The 8,416-nt window shown below is 44.7% G+C and overlaps 1 long non-coding RNA gene and 1 pseudogene across 1 annotated transcript; one reads left to right on the top strand and one right to left on the bottom strand.

Annotated features, from left to right (window-relative positions):
- Positions 1 to 436: 436 nt before the first annotated feature.
- On the bottom strand, positions 437 to 1,326 carry LOC136200350 (uncharacterized). The gene is made up of 4 exons (XR_010673356.1): positions 1,051 to 1,326; positions 911 to 976; positions 682 to 854; positions 437 to 611 (listed from the first exon to the last, which is right to left on the bottom strand). It is a non-coding gene; the product is annotated as an uncharacterized lncRNA (long non-coding RNA).
- A 5,690-nt stretch (positions 1,327 to 7,016) lies between these two features.
- Positions 7,017 to 8,116, top strand: LOC136184169 (uncharacterized; annotated as a pseudogene).
- The last annotated feature ends 300 nt before the right edge of the window (positions 8,117 to 8,416 follow it).

Genomic DNA, 8,416 nt, shown 5'->3' with positions numbered 1-8,416 from the left:
CGCGGACTTGTGCTCCCTCCCACTCGTACGTCGATGACTCTAGAAGCCTTTCGATGGGTGAATAAGAAGCACAATTCATTGCTTTAGCGCTTTCGTTCATTCCTACGGCCAAGGCAGCTGCTGTTCCAAAGCTACGAGGGAATACGTCACGTTATGGGCGTGTTTAGCACCTAAAGTTATGCTCCCTCTGACGGTCTTTTGCTGCGGCTACTGCAAAAACAGCGACGCTTCCATATATGATAGTACCATCATAGACGTAGTGCGTGAGGCTATTCGGAAGAGACTAGCTTGCCCTAGAGAGAGAATAGAGCTAGTTTCCGTCACGACCTCACGTGACTTATACTTCTTTGCAGTTATGCCTTGCGTCGTTTATTCCACCATCAAAAAACTTAGGCCCATTTACGTAGGTGTGCGAGTAAGCAAAAGTTCACCTAACCTTTGGCGATCGAAAACGAGCTAGTAACTTTTACAATTCTGCGGAGGTTTTTACAGTAGCGCATACATAAAGAACGTTTTCCCACCACAGGCTGCAAAACAGTTCAAAAGTATGAAATATCGAATCATTTATGGCCCCTTGTAATGAACGCATCCGGGATTATCCGGCTTCAAACCTGGCGTCAGAGAAATGTCACGTGATAGCGCGAGTTACCTATCCCTCTTCTTTTCTATCTCTGGTCTTACGTCATGGCTGTCCGAAGCGATTGCTGTCCGATCGGGGAAGCCAGTTTACTTCGGCACTCCTTGAGCGAATCTCGTCACGATTGGAATTAAAAAATATTTCCGACGGCCTATCATCCGCAAACCAACGGTCAGGTTGAGAGGATGAATCAATACGTCGCTGCCGCTTTGTCAGCCTACGTACAAGCAAATCAAATGGGACGAATACCTCGAGTCAATCGCATTTGCCTACCGAACGAGCGTCGTCGATGCCATAGGAAACACGCCGTTCTACCTGGTCCACGTCCGCGATGCACACCTTCCCACCCAAGTGATCGACGGTTCGGAGTCAGTCATACGAGAGGATGTCATGCAGTGCGGAATCGACCTCACCAAGAAGATTCGGGAAGCGTTTCAGTCGGCCAGAGAGCGTCAGGAACGTGTCGACGAGATGAGGAAAAGGTATTATGATTCGAAGCATCGACCGGTTGAGTTCGCGATTGGGTCCTTGATTTTGGTGCATTCCGCCCATCGCCGACCGGGATTGTCTCCCAAACTCGCGCCCCGGTTCGAAGGCCCATATCGCGTACAAGAGAAGAAATCAGATGTGGTATACACCGTATCTCACGTGGAATTGGGCAAAGAGCTCACCGTCCACGTCCAACGAATGATTCCCTTCTACACAAGCGACGTTTGGGAACAAGAGGCCGAAAAAGAGGAGGATACCGACAATGACGATAGTCCGACCGATCACTTGTCTGCGAGGACCCCGGATGAGGATTCAGAGGGGGAAGTAGCAAGTGGTTCGCAGGAACGCCCGAGACCTTCAACAGCAGTTAAAACCACCGCCCAATCTAGTGATTTTCTGTGGAACTATTAAGCGTTGAGGACCCTCCTCCCTGAGTCGAATTTTAGTCGTTATTTTTGTAGTCGTAGGTTGATGTCAGTGGATAGAGTAGCGTGTCATGAGGATATGATACATGGGAGGGGGAGGTTTGTAGTGTTCGCTATGTGTAAATGGATTAGACGGGGTCACGTGGATAGGAGGAGGGTAGTAAACTACCGGTATATATTGAGTTGGGAGCTAAATAAAGAGTCAGTCTCGCCTGTACACGAGAACTCATCGCTACAATTTTTGGCATCTTAAAATTATCTAGGACGGTGATGTTGCCGTCTGTCTTCCCTTCGTTGACGTCCAATATGGGCAAAGGTGTAATACGTGCCTTCGTTGGCTGCTTGTGATGTTTTCGTTTAGGACTGACGTTGGATAAATGAAAAAATGACTTGAATCTCGAAACAAGAAAACGCATTATGAAGTCTACGCCAGACTGAAAGACGCAGTCGCTGTCTTGCCGAGACGGAAGAATGTCTTCATCACGCAAACTGGATCGAGAGATAGACTAAAACAAGCATGTATAATAGCTATGTTTAAAATTTTCATTACTTTTTCTGCAGGCGGCAATGACTGCAAAACGACATCCTCTTCATAATCAATTAATAAGCGTGTGGTCATATCCCACCTTTCTTGATGATGTCCTGAAAAGAATTTGAACCGCGGTAGCACGAACCGTTTCGTCTGTTTACCTACAACTAGTTGCACGAGAGCGATAATACCCTGGTGTTATGACAAGTATTTAAAGAAGCACATGACTGACCGCTGCCCCCAAAGGGGGTCCCACGTGACCTTTTCACACCTTAGAAGTACCAGGCCCTTCTCCCCTCCCGTGTTTATACGGGAGAAGTTCAGTCGAGAGACGTGGCGACACTAATGCCCCTCATTCGCCAATTTATTCGTCCCGAGACAACGATTTACAGCGACGAGTGGCGGGCATACCTTGGCATTCAAGCGCAGGCTGGGAGGAATTATGCTCATGCCATTGTAAACCACTCTCGTCATTTCGTCGATCCTGTTACGGCAGCCCATACGCAGAATGTGGAGTCCATGTGGTCGACTTGTAAGAGAATGCTTAGGAGTCGCAACGTCATACATTCACGTCTGCTCATGACGTATTTACCCGAATTCATGTGGAGAAAGCAGTTTTATCAAGGCGGATCCACGGCGTTTTGGAACATTATTTCCCACATTAAAGAACAGTACCCTCTATAAGTACCCTCTATGTTGTATGTTTTATTCATTGCCTGTCGATCGTTTGTCGTGCTGTAGTCGTATATGGTGACAATTGCAATTTGCAAAACGTATTGACGCTATCGTAAGGAGCCGGAAGCGTAGTACACGTTCTTCTGGGCATTAGGGTAAGTGGTAACTGTCTATTCGGCGATTCGTGGCAAGAACCTAGGGAGTTTCGTTAGATACGTTCTAACTATGTCGACGTAGAACTTTGTTTTGCGATTTGCACATTTGGTCGAAGCGCTACGATTACCGTTCGTTTTACTGTACTGGTTTGCGTAGCCGACCGCTGACCGCGCAATCGTCACTTGCAGAGCCGTATATAAAGAATAAATCTTTATATACGGCTCTGGACACTTTTTCTCGTGATTTTGCTGACCACGTGTCTATCTCCAGTAGAGATTAATTTTAATTAAATAGTAGAAGATGCACGTGACCATAACCTATGTTTAAAAATGGGTGTCTTTTTGCTTTTGCAGATTCAGAGGCTGAGGATTATTTTGCGATACATGGCAATCGAGAGGTATTGTATTCCAGCGGTAGCCAGCCCAAAGTCACCACAATACCGGCTCCTTTTGATTTCCATGAAGTTGCCAACGATGAATTGCGGGGTCTTAAAGTGGAATACGTCAATAGTGTCTTGTTGTCACAAGCATTTCAGGACGTGTTCGTCCAGCAGATTTACCAAAAATCATTCGTTTCCTAGGAAACTGGATAAAAGATAAGAAGTTGCCCATCATCGTTGCACTCAATAAAGATGTCGAGTTGTCCTGTGAGGCAGTTACCGACCCGACGTGTGCGCTCTTTTTGAAGAGGAGGAAGAGAAATTCCCGTGCATTGCGATTGAAGTACCGGGTATCCGTCTCCGAGTTGTTCGAGAAAGCGAAGGAGAGGTGCGATGAGTTTCTCCAGCTGGGGCTCTCGGTCTGTTGCTATTTTCAATTTCGAAAGTACCGAATCAGCATCTTTTTTATTTCATTCGAAATTGCGTGATCGTAAATGGCTCAAATCGGAAGGAATGACTATAGTTTTGCTTCCGTTTTTGAATAAACTCCCTCTTCTCTCCAGGTCCTACCTAGCCTTCAAACGCACGTTAGCTTGACTTGTGTACACTGAACTATGAGCGACAGAATGATCTGGCCACCGGAGAATGCATTTGCGAGATTCGCTCGTTTGTACAGCTCGTCTAAAATCCGCGAGACGTTGCTGGAGGACCCGATGAGAGCTCACGTCCCAGCAGGGATACTAGTATCCCTGGTTCGAGACTTCTTCGAAAGAAAGAGTAGTATCGGTCGGAATAGGCGACCGGATCTTCGAACAACTCCGGCCCTCCCTTCTCCATAGATCAAACGCGCGTGCGACTCGGATATCGGCAAATGTTTTTTATTCAGGTAAATCAACTCTTGTGAGTGAGCCAGCTTACTAAGTAGTGCATATCTCTCTACTCTAAAGAGTTATTTTACGTAGGAAAATTGTCCAGCAAATGAACGTATTTACTATTGATATACAGCTCACAACCTGACAAGGAAATTCCTTGGTGAGAATGGGTTCATGCCGTAGCCAACAAAAAGGCAAGTGAAATCACCAGTAACTAGTTCTCTGCCATATTTCCATGCTCCTTCTGATTGGACGTCAATTGGACTTCGTGCCAAACGCTTGCATGAAGAGAATTATAACGTTACGTCAGCCGTGTGAATCGTAGACTCCATCCGCGCTATTTATTAACCTTGCCAAACTCAGGAAACCGTTTTAGATCCGGGTTTTGAATATCAATAGGCGTTGAAATGTACTATCCAGCAAAGTTTTTGACAAAACGAAGCCGTCTGATGATTATTTTAAGAAATACTGGTAAGAAATACAAAAATGCAGAATATGTTATAGATTACGAAATACGGATTACGAAATAGAAAATACTGCTGAAGAAACACAAAATACAGAATACGAAATACGAAAAACGACGAAACACAGAATACCAAACAGGAAATACTGTTAAGAAATACGAAAAACAGAATACGAAATACGAATTTTAGAATGCGAAATAGAAAATAATAGTAAGAAATACCAAATACTGAATACGAAATACAAAACACGGAATGGCCAAAAGGTGCACGGTCACCTTTCGGTCATTCCGTATTTCGTATTTCGTATTCTGTATTTTGTATTTTATACTAGTATTTTCTATTTGGAAATTCTAAAATTCGTATTTCGTATTCTGTATTTTATATTTAGTACTTAGCATTTCGTATTTTCTTACCAGTATTTCCGCTTTTTGTATTTCGTATTTCGTATGTCGTTTTTCGTATTTCGTATTTTTTATTTTGTATATTTATTTTCTATTTCGTATTTCATATTTCGTATTTTGTAATTACTAAATCATACTTTGTATTTTTGTATTTCTTACCAGTATTTCTTACTTCCTATTCTGTGTTTTGTGTTTCATATTTTGTATTTCGTATTTCATATCTCGTATTTTGTTCTTGGTGTGTCATATTTTGTACGTCGTACTTATCTTGGTCACGCCGTGAATTTTATAAAGTTTTATTTGCATGCAAGAATCAGCGTTTACTACGCAACTCAGGCAGTAGTGTGACGCTGCTAGAGAAAAGCCTCAGAACAACTAGCAGACCATCTACTACGCAACACAATCAGTAGTAGGTTTCCGCCATGAGAAACAACAAAATCCTCGTCATCGATGGTGGTTCCTGCAACAAGAACAGCAGGCTTTCCCATAAGAACCAGTCACCCAGAAGACGACCCCTCCTCCGTGACTTGACAGTGACTCACTTTGGAGAAGAACTCTTCCAGGCCACGAATGGCAAAGGTTTTTGCCAGGGCTCCACCGGTGCGACAGTTGGGGGCAGTCCTTCACTTCATCATCGCCGAAACAAGCTGCGACGCATGTTTCGCATCCTATGATCGCTTGGCAGCATGACGCAACCATTGGTGGTTCATCTAGAGGCTTTTTGAGGCAAATACGGCAGGGAAATGAATTCTGCACAGCGGTCTTCATAGACGCTGGAATGACTTCAGCAGACGGTTTCATGCACTTGGTGACCTTGGCATTAATTTCATCTACCTTCTTCTCGATGCCAAGCAGAATAAGGGTATCCGGTGCACCAGCGGCTCGTTTCTCTTTGGGTTCAATGACCTGCTCGACGGTTTCGTCGCTAGACGACGACAAAAGAACTGTCGCAGGCTTCTCATTTTCTGGAATGACATAGATATGTCTGGCAGGCTGTGCCCAAAATCCCATTCCTAAAAAATGAAACATAATTAATAAATGATGTTGGAAAACTAAACGTTTTAATTATATTATTATAAATACCTCGAGTTCCCGGCATGTCCTTTATCTCCAATCCGTCGGGACTTACAAGTGCCCATCTGCCTCTTCCTAACTGATGCGTCACAGCTTCGACAATGTACGGCTGATTTGCCGTTTTCTCCGTAATCGGTACCCATAGTTGATTGCCCGTTTTTGTGAGGCTGCCACTTCTCACTCGCCCTTTAAAGATTTTAATGCGGCGACTGTGACTGTCGACACGTTCTTTTCCTTTCCTTGAGTAGGACCACGATCGCTTTCCCGTTGTTCTCGGCTGCATCTGCCCACCGCCAAACGATGCTCCAGTGTGACTGCCAAATGCTGAAAAAGACGAAGATTCGCTGTCGCCGTACGCACTCGGAGGGGTGGGAGGGTTGGTAGAAGAAGACTTTAAAGGTTGTAGGACCAAATTAGTGATGGGGTAGAATGATAAACTGACTGCCTTGAGCTCGATGGCGGGGACAGGAATCCCGACGCATCTTTTCCCTCGCCGCCGACGACGAGCCTTGTGCCTCCAGGAAAACCGGCGAATCAAAGCTTCCTTCCGCGTCGGGAAATTCAGAACGGCCTGTGTTATCGTCGATCAAATGAACGGTTAATTCTACAATCTGTGAACAAAATATGTTAGTGAAAAGTCGAAAATTGACAGAGGACGCGCAAATTAGACTTGGAAAATTCGAGAGAACCCCGCGTTCAAACGAGTTTGGCCACACGACACGCCGATCGCCATTCTCTTAGCTGATAAAGACTTACCTGAAACAGCAAAGCAACTCTGGTCGCAGTTATTTGAGCCTGGCGAAGGCGAAACTCCTTTCTCCCACGAACTAGAAGGAATTCCATGATGGCAAAATGGCGGATTGCTAGCATGCGCACGTGTACAATCGATATCACGTGACGTCTGGTAGAATAGAGATGGATCAAGTTAATGCGGCTGCTGTACGTGCTATGGTAGCAGAAGGACAGACGCACAAGGCGATCAGCGCACGGCTTTCCGCTAGAAACCCTGGACAACGCGGATTCAGCGAGATGAGTGTTCGTCGTTTCTGTGCGAAACACAATATTACCTTAAGAAGTGGACTGAGCCAAACAGAGCTCAATCGCATGGTCTATGAAGCCATTAGAGACGTACGTACATAACGTATAATATCTGCCATTTTGAAAGTTCAATTTCTGCTCTTATCAATTTAGGTTGGACCAACGTACGGTCGTAAGACCATGAAGGGACTTCTGCTTGCAAGGGGATTTCGTGTGAGCAGCAGAAGAGTCGCTCAAGCGTTACGTACTGTTGCTCCTGGATATCAAAGGCTTCGGCACATTCGCGCAGAGCGCCAAATCAACCCGACTCCGTATACGGCAGAATATTTTGGACACAAACTGCATGTGGATCAAAATGAGAAGCTCGTCATGTACGGAGTGACACACTATGCGGCCATTGATGGATTTTTGGGGATGATTGTAGCGTTTATTACAATGTCGATATCTTAAGAATCCGATAACAATATACGAATCTCTTTTTGAGTAGGCTTTTTCAATGAGTAGTGGCACCCTTAAATAAAGCAATGTTATTCCATTGTAGACCTATTCTTTGGACCCACGGGATTTGGGACACTATAAGAGTGGACCATGGTCGTGAGCATTATCTAATGCTTCACGTGCAGGATATGCTATCTGGCTGCCGCACAAACCCTCAACGTCGTCCTGTTGTTCAGACGTGTTCAACGCATGTAATTCTAAGTAGTGCAGAAATCGATATGTCCGTGTCACGATACGATTTCTGGCAGAATCATACAATAGAGCGAATCTGGGTGGAGGTTAACGGTAGAGTTAACTACCCGATAAAGATGGCTTTGAATGAAATGAACGACGCCGATGACATTGATCTGGAAGACCCTCAACAGCAATTTGCCGTGTCAGCAGTCACGAAGCAGGTGGCTTCTCACGGCTGCAAAATTATGGTTTCTTCATGGAATAACCACGTTATTCCCGATGAAAACGCTATAGAAAAACAATAATAAGATATTATTTTTGGTAATGCAGGAAAAGGAGTTCCGAACACCTTGGCTTCGTCCGCAAGAAGAACAGGATCTGTTCCATTTCCTTCAATACCAACATTTGAAGAAGCTGTTACTTGTTTTGAAAATGAAGGGGGAACTTTGACCCGTCAAAGTAACTTCGGCCAAGACCCACTGGAACAGCATCCGCAAAGAATTGCAAGACGCGAATCCTTTTTTCATCGACGATTTCCATCTATGGAAACTATTTTCGGAAATGTTGTTAATGGCGATTCCACATCGTTTAAAGCAGCTATTAAG

The sequence above is a fragment of the Oscarella lobularis genome, chromosome 2 (genome assembly GCF_947507565.1).
Source record: "Oscarella lobularis chromosome 2, ooOscLobu1.1, whole genome shotgun sequence".
NCBI classification, from domain to species: domain Eukaryota; kingdom Metazoa; phylum Porifera; class Homoscleromorpha; order Homosclerophorida; family Oscarellidae; genus Oscarella; species Oscarella lobularis.
The sequence above is the reverse complement of the archived record's forward strand: the minus strand, read 5'-3'. Positions and strand labels throughout refer to the sequence as shown.